The sequence below is a fragment of the Dasypus novemcinctus genome, chromosome 14 (assembly GCF_030445035.2).
Source record: "Dasypus novemcinctus isolate mDasNov1 chromosome 14, mDasNov1.1.hap2, whole genome shotgun sequence".
Lineage (NCBI taxonomy): Eukaryota > Metazoa > Chordata > Mammalia > Cingulata > Dasypodidae > Dasypus > Dasypus novemcinctus.
The window spans coordinates 102,280,263-102,292,624 of NC_080686.1; positions in this window are offsets into that span (position 1 = coordinate 102,280,263).

Below are 12,362 nucleotides of genomic sequence, written 5' to 3' on the forward strand. Positions count from 1 at the left end.
GTGCCCGCTGAGGCCAGCAGTGTAGGGCTACAAATCTCAAACGTGTCTGACTGCAAGCCCCTCGAGGCCCCTGCACGGCCCAGGAGCTCGTGCTGCTAACACGTGCCACGGGTATTCCAGAGGAAGGGCCCCTGGCTTTGGAGGCAGAGGGGCATAGCCAAGATGCTGGCACTGCCCTGGTTTAGGCCTCTGCCTGGGCGAGCCCCCCACCCCTGGACCTCACATTCCTCACCTGTGCAATGAAGGAAATGGGTGCTGACCTCATATACCTGTAGGATGCACTTCATCTGATGAGGTCCCACAGCAGCGGGCCACTGTATGTGGTGACTGCTGTGTATCTTCTCCATAACCGGGGCCAGGGGCTCTCGGCTCGAATGGACCATTGGTCGGAAAGGTCCCCGAATGCCTCATGTTTCTAGATCTTTACCTGTTGAAGGAAAGAAATGCCACTTAGCACTTCTGAGGAGGGGTCTCCCATAGGGGGGTAGCCGCAAAGAGCATAACACAGGCTGCCAGCAGGATAGGCAGGCCAGGGGGCCCACCCGCTCCATGGTTCACAGGGGTCGGGGTCACCCACTAAAGCCCGACTCGCACAGGCTCTGGGTGAAAGCCTGCTGACTCGCCTAGAGAAGGGACAAGCCAGCTCCAGGAGCGGGCGTCGGGCTGCCCTGGCCAGCTCGGTTCCATCCACCGCCCCTGGCAGGCAAGCTACACTCCACTTCTCTCTCCTGCGTGGCTGGCTGAGGGATGCTTCTGGCACCCCACAGGGGACAGATACAGCACAGCGGGTGGGCCGGGTGTCAGAAAACCAAGCTGCTCAGCCAGGTGGTTCCCCTTAACGCTCACGTGTGCTGGGGCGAAGGGGGAGGATGGGCGCTAGCCCAGACACCCTGGGAAGGGCGCCAGGCTAATACACCCGTCCCCAGCACGGGGTTGACTGTGGGTCCAGGGAACGGAGGCCGACCCCACCCACCCTGCCCTAAGGGCGAGCCCTCCTGACGTGGGGAGGCAGCTTGCAGGCGCCAGAGCTGCCTCTAGCTGTCAGGATGACCCCCGCCCTGCTCAGACCCACGCACTGCAGGTGACATCCCGTGGGCGCAGCCAGCAGGGGGCTCTCACCGTCTCTGCTCCCAGCTCCAGCCCAGGGACCTGGGGATGAACCACCAATGCCTCCTGCCTCGTATTAACCAGGAGAGGAAGGGCCTGGACCGAGCCAGGTGCGAGCCCCTGCCCGTGGCTCCTCCAGCCCTCATGGCCTCTGCCAGGCTTTGCTTCTGCGAGGGGCCCTGAGGAAACAGACGGATTCCCTTCTGTCCACAGATAAGTCACAAGCCAGTGGCACTGTGTGTGTGTGTGCCTGTATGTGCATTCAGTGATGTGCCCATCGTAACTTGGAAAATGGAGCTGACGGTTCCAGCCACGTAAGGTCGTTTGACAGCAGAGTGCTACTATTGCCGCTGATGGTAGTGACAGTAGGCTGCAATGATAAGCATTTACAAGCCAGATGCCTCTGTTCATCTATACTTATTACATCCTGATCAGCCACTGTCCAGCCCGGAGCTCCAGGACCAGGGGGGTGGGACAGGGCTTCAGACAGGAGCCCAGCTCAGGGACATCTGTGACATCCCCTGGGAGGTGACTTTGGGTGACTTGGGACTGACAAAGGAGAGAACCAGCCTTTTTGGAGCAGAATCGGCTTGCACTAGGCATGCTTATCCCACCGCAGAAGGCAGAGGGAAAGCTGGAGAGGACAGGCAGGGAGAGGGGCTTGGGGCCGGCCGCCCCTGCCCGAGTCAGCTGGACCGGCTCCTCTGCACCGGGGGAGAGGGAGGGCGAGCAGCTGGGGGTGCATGCCGAGAACCAGAGCTGGGCCGACTGCGTTCTCATCCCCGGGTGGTGACGGCATCACAGGAATGAAGACATTTTCTTAGAATTTAATCTGAGCCATATGGAGCCAGCCTGGTTGGTGAGGAGGGGACAAAGGGGCAGCAGCTCCCGGAATCCCAGCCGCTCGCTGCCAGGGGACCGTGGCCACAGGGGCAGGACCGCCGGGGGCTGCTGGCTCGTGGCTCCTCCCTCGGGGCCTTTCCTCCTCTGGGATTTTCATCATTTCTCCCTCCAGGTCTCAGCACCCATGGACATCAACCCTCCCACCAACCACAGATCCCGACACCCGCGGCCTGCTGTGGTGTAAAGTTAGAGCTGAAGGGACTTTGGGGGCAACAGTTGAACCCTTTCTGAAGATGTATGCCAGTTAACAAAGGAGGGAGCCAACGTCTGAGCTCCAGAAAAGGAAGCTTGAAGAGTCTGAGCAAGGCTGCAGAACTGCCAAGAGCTTTTACAAGGTTCTTTTAAAGACGTTGAGTTCTTTTCCGCCTCGTGCTTCACGTCGGCCTCTTTTCCCTGCACACTGCCAATGCCATCTTTCTCGAACTCCACCACGCCCTCCTATCAAGCGCTACTCCTGGCCGCTTTCAGGGGAAGCGAAAGGCTCCAGCTGACGGCGCTGCTCCCGGCGGGGCCAGGCAGGCGCGGAAGGAGGCGCTCTCCTTGGCTAAGGTTCCCCGATCCCAGCAGATACCTGCGGCTCCTCCTAAAATTCCCGCTCACCTCCGGGGATTCTGACTCGCGTTGGGAGAACCTTGCACTAAATGCCCCCTAAAATCCGCGGGCAGCCGGGGCTGGAATCCCGCGGGTCACGGCGGAGCCGTGCGCGTCGGCCCTGCGGCCGGCAGGGGGCAGCGGAGAGCTGTCGTGCGCTGCGCTCCACCCCCGTGGCGTGCCCGCGGACGAGCCAGGCAGGCACACCTGGGGCCGGGAGGTTCTGGGCGGGAAGGATCGGGCAGCAGGGAGGATCTGTAGCAGGACCTGAGGTTGGAGTAGGAGGCAGGACGGGGATCTGGAAGGATGCGTGCCTTGCAGGGGAGTGGGTGTTGACCCACCGAAGAAGGGTGTCCCTAAGCCATCTTAATGGGAAAGCTTTGGTGGTAGGAAGCTCTTTCTGGCTCCTTCTGGCAGGCAATGGGCAGAGGAGCCACCAGCAGGGCCCTCCTCCTGTTACTGGGCATGCGGCACTGGGCAGCCGCTTACCCTCTGAGGCTGCAGTTCATTTTGTAAAATGGGGCGATCATCAGAGCCATTTCTTAGGTTTGCTGGGTAAAGTGTCGCCAAAGACTTAACCATAATGCAACATTAATTATTAGTAATAGTGGCGTTATAGCCCTAGAGGTATCTGTGCTCCAATGAGCAGGGTGGTGACAGTTCAGGCATCAGGAAGATGGCAGGGCCATGGACAGAGGACAGGCCCCAAGGCGGAGAGGGGCAGCTTGCAGGCGGAGCAGGAGGGCTGCCCCGGAGGCAGCGAGACAAGCCCAGAGCCCTCGTCCTGGTGAGGGCAGGAGACTGGGGGCGGGAGAGTCAGCAGGGTACAACACGGAGGAGCAGAGAGGGGCAGACAGCCAGCCTGGATGGGAATAAACTTGGAGCAGAGGAGGGAGGGGAGATGGGAGCCGCAGGGACCTCCGGCCTGAGTGTGACAGGGGAAAGGCAGCCAGGCAGGTGTGTGGGGGACAGGTGAGGGCAGCCACCCCGCAGCTTTAAAGGAGAGAGTGGCTGGGAAACCAGTGCAGCACAGACATCAGGAGGCAGGTGCTGGAGAGGGGAAGGGGTGGGCGGTTTCCCAAGAACAACCTTAGTGAAGGCAGAAGCCCAACTGCAGCCAGCTGGGGAGAGGGTGGGGAGGGGGCAGTGGACACAGGGGCGACACGGGGTGGTCAGGAGGGCAGCCAAATCGAGGCGATAGTGAGGAGGAAGGTCTTGGAAACCAACCTGTGGTGTTTGGAAACCACTGGAGAGTGGGAACTAACCAGTAGTTAAGTGGTAATAAGACGGCAGCTAACAGGCACTGGATGCTACGCCTGTCAGCCAGCGCTCTAAGAACTCTGCCTGCGTTCTCTCATTTTGTCCTTACAACACCTTGAGACAGGTGTCTTCATCTGTGTTCGCATCCCAGATGCTAACACAAGTGCCACGCCCTGGGTTGGCTTAAGCAATGGGAGTTGATTCGCTCACGGTTTTGAGGCTGGGGGCGTCCTCTTGGGAGGCGGCGGCAAGGCAATGACTTCTCGCTGAAGCCTGTGGCATCCTGGGCTGGCTGCTGGGTCTTGATCTTTGGCTTTTCCGGCCCACAGCAGCGTCTTTCTCGCCCAGGTCCTGGGGACTTCCAGCTCCTGGCTGTTCCCCATGGCTTCTTTTTCTGTGTCCAGTTTCCTTTGCTTTCAGCTCCTTCAGTTTGGACACACCTGCCGTGAATAACGTCTTCAAAGGTCCTGTTTACAAATGGTTCCTGCGCGCAGGGCCCGGCTGAGAGCTGAACATGCCCTTTGCAGGGGTACGATTCAATTCTCAGTATTATCCTGCTTTGCAGATGCGGCCTGTAGAGCACAGAGAGCTGAAGGGCCTGCACTAAGGGTGCACAGGTGTCTGGCGCCGGCCCCTGCCTCAGAGCCGCCTGGCCAGTGCTGGGCTTAGCGCTGTGAGCAGGCGGCAAGACCAGAGGGGAAACTGAGGCCATGCTGTGGGGAGGGGGAGGCCACTCCAGGCGGGAGCTCAGCCTGCAGCACTGGATATTGAAATGGACGAGATTCAGTTGAGAAGCGGCAAAGAAACGAAAAAAGCAATTGAAGAAAACACGTGGCCCGTGCTTATTTCTGTCATGCTTTTATGTGCACATGAGCACATGGGTAGCCTGGGAGGGGCAGAGGGAACTGGGGAGGGGATGAAGAAACTTGTTTTTTTCTGTCTACTCATGTGGTTTATATATTTTTTTAACCATTTACCCCTCCCTGACTTGAAGTAACCATATCTTGAATTGTTTACCATGCACATGGATGTTCTTATACCAATTTTTAAAAAATGGCATGTTGTGAAAAATCAATAAACTTGGTCTACCACATTATTATTCTGCAACTCAATTTTTGCTCAAACTACTTAAGGATGTTCCTTCTGGTTCCCATTGTGGAGAGAGCTCTTAGTCTTGACCACAAGTTTAAGTTTGCTGATGCCTTTCCTTTTTCCGTGGTAATTAAATTGCCCACTTCTTCCTTCTCTTCTAGCATATGAAAGTATTGGATTTTAATAATAGGTGTTCTGATATTGAGCCATCTTTGCATTTTTGCAAAAGTATGTTCCTATTTAAAACAGTTCACTTTTAAAAGCCAATTACCTTAAAGCATTCCAACGCAGCATTATGTCTTGAGTCTGCCAATAGAAGTGTTTTGTAGGAGTTGCCACGTATCTTTAGGATACGTTTCTAGTGATCCAGTTCTCCTATTTGCAGTCCTGTGCTTCTCTCTTGCTCTCTAAGTTTCAAGCACCTCTGACTGTCTTCAAGGCCCTTCACATTTTACGATCTCATCTTCAAATTTACTGCCTATCTCAGACTTCTTTTCTACACCAACGGCTTGACAACTTCCTTGTTTTAATATCTCTGTAACCCACTACTTCTTCCCGTTTGTTAGAATCCTTGGCTTAGCTCAAGCCTCTGCACTCTACATCTCAGCACTGCTCTAAACGGCTTGCAGTAATCGTCATAAGGCAAAATGGAGTGATGTCACTTACTGGTTCCAAATCCTACAATGGATGTGTTGTATCAAAGAGTTTCAAACTCTTTGATACAACAATTCCATGCACTCTTTGATACAACACATCCATGACCAAATTTCCGTCTGCGAGACATATTTCACTGATGAGGTCGTGGGGATGAAAATTCACGGAATGTATCTGGGGTGCTCTTTGACACAAGCACCCCTTTCAGCAAGAGGACTTGAGGTTCATCAACAGGCTTGAACCTGGGAATCTAAGTGGGGTGCTGGCATTGCAAAATTCCCATAGTAAGACATCAGCTTCAGAACTGCACAGCATGTGGAGGCTGAAAAGAAGTGGGGAAAGCACTACTGGGGGTCAAATCTTGTGGATCTCGCTATGGAGATTTCCAGCTGGAATGCTGCAGACACCAGGGGGCCTGCGCTAGCTGCCTACGATAAAGGACGGGAGGGCAGGTGATCTCGTGGAACTGTGCAGTTTTCAAGCAGAAGTCAAAGGAACATGAAGGAGCCAGGGCTTGCTGAGTTTAAAAATACGATTATTTCTCACCCCTCCTCTTTCCTGGAAACAGACTCTCAATGGAAGAAGTGGTCCCCAAACAAAAATTAAATCCAGGGAAATGTCTGAAAAATGGGGCTTTGGGGTCAAGATCAGTTCAACAATGTGGCTAGAAGGCTATAAAATCCCTTATTATGAACTCGGGAATCCTTGGAGTGGAGCCTCCTGGACTCAGCTACACATCCGGGCCCAGAGAGTCTTGGAGGAATATCTCAGAACTTCTCGATGAGGAAAACAGGTGTCATTCCGCAGTACCCTAACTCAGAGCACAAAGTAGAGAGGGACTTGTCTAGCAGAGATTTCTGGGTGGAGGCTTTTGTTAAATAGAGTAAACCTCAATTAGATTCACAGAAATCCCACAAAGATTTTAAGAAATGTATATGGATGGTCAAGGTAGAGAAAATAAAATAAAAGGATTGAGCAATTTCAAAACTGAACCGCCTCTGAGCCTCCAAAACTCTAGGGGCAGGAAGCAGGTTGAGAAACCTTCTCAGCTTGAGCCAAGCCATTGCTATGAGAAATGAGCCATTTCTTCTAGAAAAGGGAAAAAGCGTTAGAGGCAGTGAAGGGCGCCCGGAGTAGAGCATGGAGCCAGGAGAGCCCACGCGGCCAGTAGAGGCTGGCTCTGCGCAAGAAACTAGTGGCACCTGCTTGGCTGCGTTCAAGGGAATACATGCAGACGATACTGCAAGTGCATTAATCCCCTTTTTTAGGTAATTGCATTCTTTTTGAATTGGCATATTTACATTTTAAAGTGATCTTGTCTGTATCTTCCCTGAAGCTCTCTGATGCCTAGCAGAGCAGAGCAAGCATGCTTTGATGTACCTCAAACAATTTAGAGATGTGTCACAGTAATTTGAGACTAATAACCATAAAAATGCCAATGTTCGCAAATGATTTGCTTTATAAATAACAGAGCAATTCAAGGTTATATCTCTACAACATTCCCCTTGCTTGCATTTTGATGTTGTGTGCTGTAAACTTTCCACCTATCCCCTTGCACTAATTATCCTCTTCTCCTGGCTCTGCGCTCGAGGATGCTGGCCTGAACAGAATGCATCAATAGTCTCGCGTGCCCTCTGCTTCCAGGATGGATCTGGCTAATGGCGAACACTGGCAAAGAAGGCAGAGGAGGGGCGATGGCAAAAGCAAAGTGTTTCTTCTTTTGACTCTGCCGGCAGATCGGCTGTGTCCCTTGACCGGGAGTCACAGCTCTTTTTAGATGGTGCTCTCGCCACAGCTCCCCCTCTCTCTGCTCCATCGACTGTGTCCTCCAGGGCCCTGCCTTGTTAAGCTTGTCCTAGCACACGGTTATTAGCTTCAGGATGGGAACTTTGTTTCGTGGGTCCCTTATATCCTGCCCACAGAATGAAATGGTTCTTTTTTTTTCCTGCATCAATGGAGAGGATCATGTGATTTTTCTTTTTCAGTGTATCCTTGTGGTTTCTGCATTAATTGGATTTTCTTGTGTTGAATCACCCTTGCATACCTGGGATAAAATCCACCCGATCATGGTGTATAATTCCTTTAATGTGCTTTTGGATTCTCTTTGCAAGTATCTTGTTGAGGATTTTTACATCAATATTCATTGGCAATATTGGTCTGTAATGTTCTTCTTTTGTGGTATCTTTACCTGGTTCTGGTATTAGGCTGATGTTGGCTTCATGGAATGAGTCTGGTAGAGCTTTCTCCTGTTCAATTTTTTGGAATAGCTTAAGAAAGAATGGTATTAGTGTGTCTTTGAATGATTGGTAAAATTCACCTGTGAAGCTGTCTGGTTCCAGGTTTTTCATCTTTGGGAGGTGTTTTTTTTTTTTTTTTTAACAAATCAATTTTATTGTTACTTATAATTAAAACATAAATCCATCCAAAGAGTGCAATCAATGTTATTTGCTGTAATCATGTATTTTTTGCATTCATCACCCCAAGAAATGGCTCCTTTTATAAATGGTTCCCATATAAATGTGCATGAAATATATGTCCACCATCTCTTCCCTGCCGGCACACTAACTAATAAGTAGGGACAATTTATTACCAAGTATATTTTAGTTAGAAATCAGGGTTCATGTGGGATTGGATCCTGAACCCGACTTCATCCATCTTAGGCACTGAGAGGGGAAAAATGTGGCTAAACCCTAGGCTAGCGAAGCTCGACTCTATATGCCCTTCCAGCACTAAAGAGAAATTAGAATCAAGCCATCTCTCCATTATGAGAAACAAGCATCCTGGAATTTCTGAAATGTGCACAGCGGAAGGACCGTCAGAGCTCATCTGACCTCATGCCTTCTTTTCTCAGGTGGGAAAACTGAGTTCCAGAAAATGGAAATCGTGTCTTCAGTGTCACACTGAGTAGGTCTCCAGCAGGGGTTCTAGGGGTCCGTGAGGTTGAACTGAAATTCAAAAAGTCATTATTCTTGTGGGGATGTGTTGGGCAGGTGTGATATAGTTATTAAATAACACACAGTATAGTGTGGACTTAGTAAAGGGTCCATGGTTCTCACCTGACTGGGAAAGGGGCCCGTGGAACAAAAAGAGTTAAGAGCCCTGGTCTAAATCCACAGGAGGCTGCAGGCTGCAGCTTGAATGGAGAGGCTTGTGAGATGAGAAGCTGAACCTTCAGCTTCTAGTATTTCACTCAATGAACCATCACCAAGCACCAGTGCCAGGCCGGGCCTGTAGGTGAACAAGGCAGACCCTGTTCCTTCGCACAGCTCCCATTTTTATGTGAAAGACAGAACATTAAACGTTAAAGAAATAACTCTCATTTGTTATTATTGCAATGAATGGGACAAATAAATAACAGAAAGTAACAGGGAAACCTCCTTTAGGAAACTGTCAAGGAAGGACTTCCTGCAGAAACTGTCAAGGAAGGACTTCCTGCAGGAAACTGTCAAGGAAGGACTTCCTGTTAAACACAGACCCAAATGTCGCATTAGCGTAATCACCCACGTGTACTGAGTGAGTGCCTACTGTGTACAAGGCACTCTGCTGTGTGCTGGGATTTAGTGATAAATAAAACCTGACGTTGTATTTTAGTAGGAGGGAGAGGAACAATGAAAATACTTGAAGTTACGAGATGATGAGGGCTGTGATGTGACCGACGGTGCAATTAAAACCCACAAAGACGTCCGCCGTGCAGTTGGAGATGAGAGAAAGCTTCCCCAAGAGAGGGATGCTTGCAGCTGGCTAGGAATCCTTTGAGAGAACAGGGGCAGGGATGGCTTTCCAGGGGGCAAAAGAAAAAAGAAAAAGCATCCGCATCTAGGAATCCAGCAGGTGGCAGCAGCGAGGGCTTCGAGGATCGAGAGGACGGAGGGCGGCAAGGCCAGAGCAGGAGGGAAGCCTTGGTCTCGCTAAGGACTTGCGCTGTTATTCTTAGAACAGTGGGAGGTCACTAAAGAATCTGAGGCTTGTGTGTGTATTTGTACATGCCTGTGGGTCTGTGTGTGTGCACATGTGTGTGCACCCCAGACACAAAGACTTTTCTGCCTGTAGGATCGTGAAAAGGAGCTTAGCACATGAGGTGTTGGGGAAAGCTTATTCAGAGGCAGGGCAGCCTGTGCAAAGGTCCTGAGGCCAGAAGAGCTGGGCAAGTTTCTACGAGGAACTGCAAGAAAGCCAGTGTGTCGGAGGATCATGCCTGCCCTCTGCGCCTGGAGGAGAAGCCTTCCACTAACACCCCGGAAATGGGTGTCTTGGGAGGAAGTGTGGCTGTCTGCCGTTCATCCATTACCAGCGGTGTGACTGTGGCAAGCCCCTGGTCCTCTCAGAGCCTCAGTATCCTCATCTGTCCAAAAGTCACATGTGGCCCCTACAGCAGTTCTGCAGATTTAAGTGAGGCATGACACAGGCAAAGTGCTCGGTGCCCCGTGGGTGCCACCACGGCCGTGACTGGATCTCAGGCAAGTTTCTTCGCCGCAGTTAATCCATCTGCAAGATGCCACCATTTAGGCCAGTGAAGACCGATCGTGCCTCAGGACCCCCGGGAGCTTGTTTAAAATACAGACGCCACCTCCACCACCAGGCCAGAGTTACATCACTGACCTGGGCTGGGAACCTGCCTTTTCAGACAAACCAACAACACCTGAAGACTGATGCTTGGAAGCCACGGGAGCAGGCACCCCGCCAGGGCCCCCCGTGGCTCCAGACCCTCCGAGCAGGTGCCCCTTCCTCTGGTTCTGTGGCTCCCATGAAACGTGGCCCTCTGGAGGTCACCTCTGCAGCAGTTTCCCTGTCCAGGTCCCTGACAGAGCCCTGCGGGCTCCACGGGCCCCTCCTCTGCCCGCCTCCCTTGCCAGCACATAATCCGATTATTGCATCGAGCAGCTGGGGCGGGCGCATCTCAAACCAACTTCAGCCTCTCGAAGGACACCACGCAGGCCGTGGGCCTTCACCACTGTCCAGGCCCGACCCCAGAAGCCTGGAAGATCCCCTGATGCTAATTAGCAATGAAATGTCCTTCTGGGAGAATGACCCAATTACCGGGCCCGAAGCAGCTGCGTGCTTTTGCAATCAGATCTGCACCCAGAGAGCAAGTCGCAGGGGCTTCCTGCCACAGCCCTGTCTCCAGACCCTTGTGTGTGCTTGGCTCGCTCTGTAATTTTGAAAATGTTGTGGGCACAAAGTTGTCTTTCCCCAGGAAGTGAACGCACACATGATGATGATTTGAACCCAGTGTCCAGCGCACTGGTAGGCTTGCTGGCCCGGCCCCGTCCACATGCCTGCGCACAGCATGTTGTGTTTCCTTCCGGGCCTTTCCCAGTACTATGCTTTACTTTCTAGATACATAGGATTGCACTATCCAGATGGTTTCTCATTGGAACAAGTGAACAAATATAAGAAAAGAGCTCAAAGTCTAAGGTGGAAGGTTCTAAACTCTAGTCCAGCTCTATTTAACAACCAAACTTGGAAATATTACTCTGAGACCCAGTACCCTGCTGATAAGCTGGGGAAAATGACAACATATCAGAGAGCTCCTTGCCTCCGGTGAGATCAGTCGATGGGAAAGCTCTGTGTAAACTGTCCAGTGCTGGCTGCTGTTGTGAAGTTGAGGAGAGCGGCAGCTAGCATTTGCTGAGTCCATCATATTCCAGGCATTCTGCTACTGGCTTAACCTGAATCAATTAGTATGGTCCCCCAAATAGCTCTTGGAGTAAGGTAAAAATCCAAAGATTCTGTAACTCATTTGGTGGCCACAACTGGCCGGAGCTAGCATGACACTAATTATAGCCTTCATTTATTTCATTCTTGTGTATCGTCATGTTTCCCTGCAAAAAGTTTTACTAGATTCCTGCCCCCGTTTGGGTATTTCAAAATATTAGAAACATGCATTATATTAAAATAAACATCTAACATCTGAAAATATACTGAATTTTGAAAGATTTCTGTACCCAAAGATTTTGGATAAGGGATTTTGAGCCTGTTTAATAGACTCATTTTTAAGAGGCGGTCTCAGTCTGCCGGGCTTGCTAGGATAGATGCCACACAATGGGTTGCCTTGTTTGGGGGGCTGGAAGGGCAGACCCCAACCTCGCCGGGGCGTGCTCTCTCCCAGAATCCGTAGCGCCTGCTGCCCGCTTGCCTGAGCCTGGGGGTCCTTGGCTTGTGTCTGCCTCGTTCTCTGGCGGCACTGCACCTGAACTTCTTCCGCTTATGGGGACCCCGGCCACGTGGGCGAGGGCCCTGCCTGAATCCATGTGGCTTCGTCTCAATAGGATCTTGAGGCTGGTCCCCACCTTTCATAACCTCGTCCAAGGCCCTAATTACAAGTGCGTTCACACTCACAGGACTGGGGTTCAGGCCCCGAGCATGCCGCTGGCGGGGGGCATGAGGCAGTCCCTCTCGGATGGTGGTACTGAGGCTAAGAGGGTTTTCAGCACGGGCCCCAGATGCGTTGCTAAGTGGACGGCTGGGATTCTGTGCCCATCAGACCACGCTTGTTAAATGTGACCTAAAGCTGAAGAGGGAACTGGACGAGGCGGCCCTTGAGTGTACTTCCCAACTCGGAGACCTGCGGGTCTGCGAGGCCCAGCTCCTGTTGGCCATCTGTCTTTTTCCAGCCCAGCTTTGCCTCATCTTAGTTTCTTGTTAACCAACGTGGCTCGATTTGGAATCCAGGAACAGCAATTACTAAGTTTTTCTAACGTGCTTTGGGTGAGGCATCAGTCAGGGCCAGCACTGCATTTAGGAAACAGAATTAC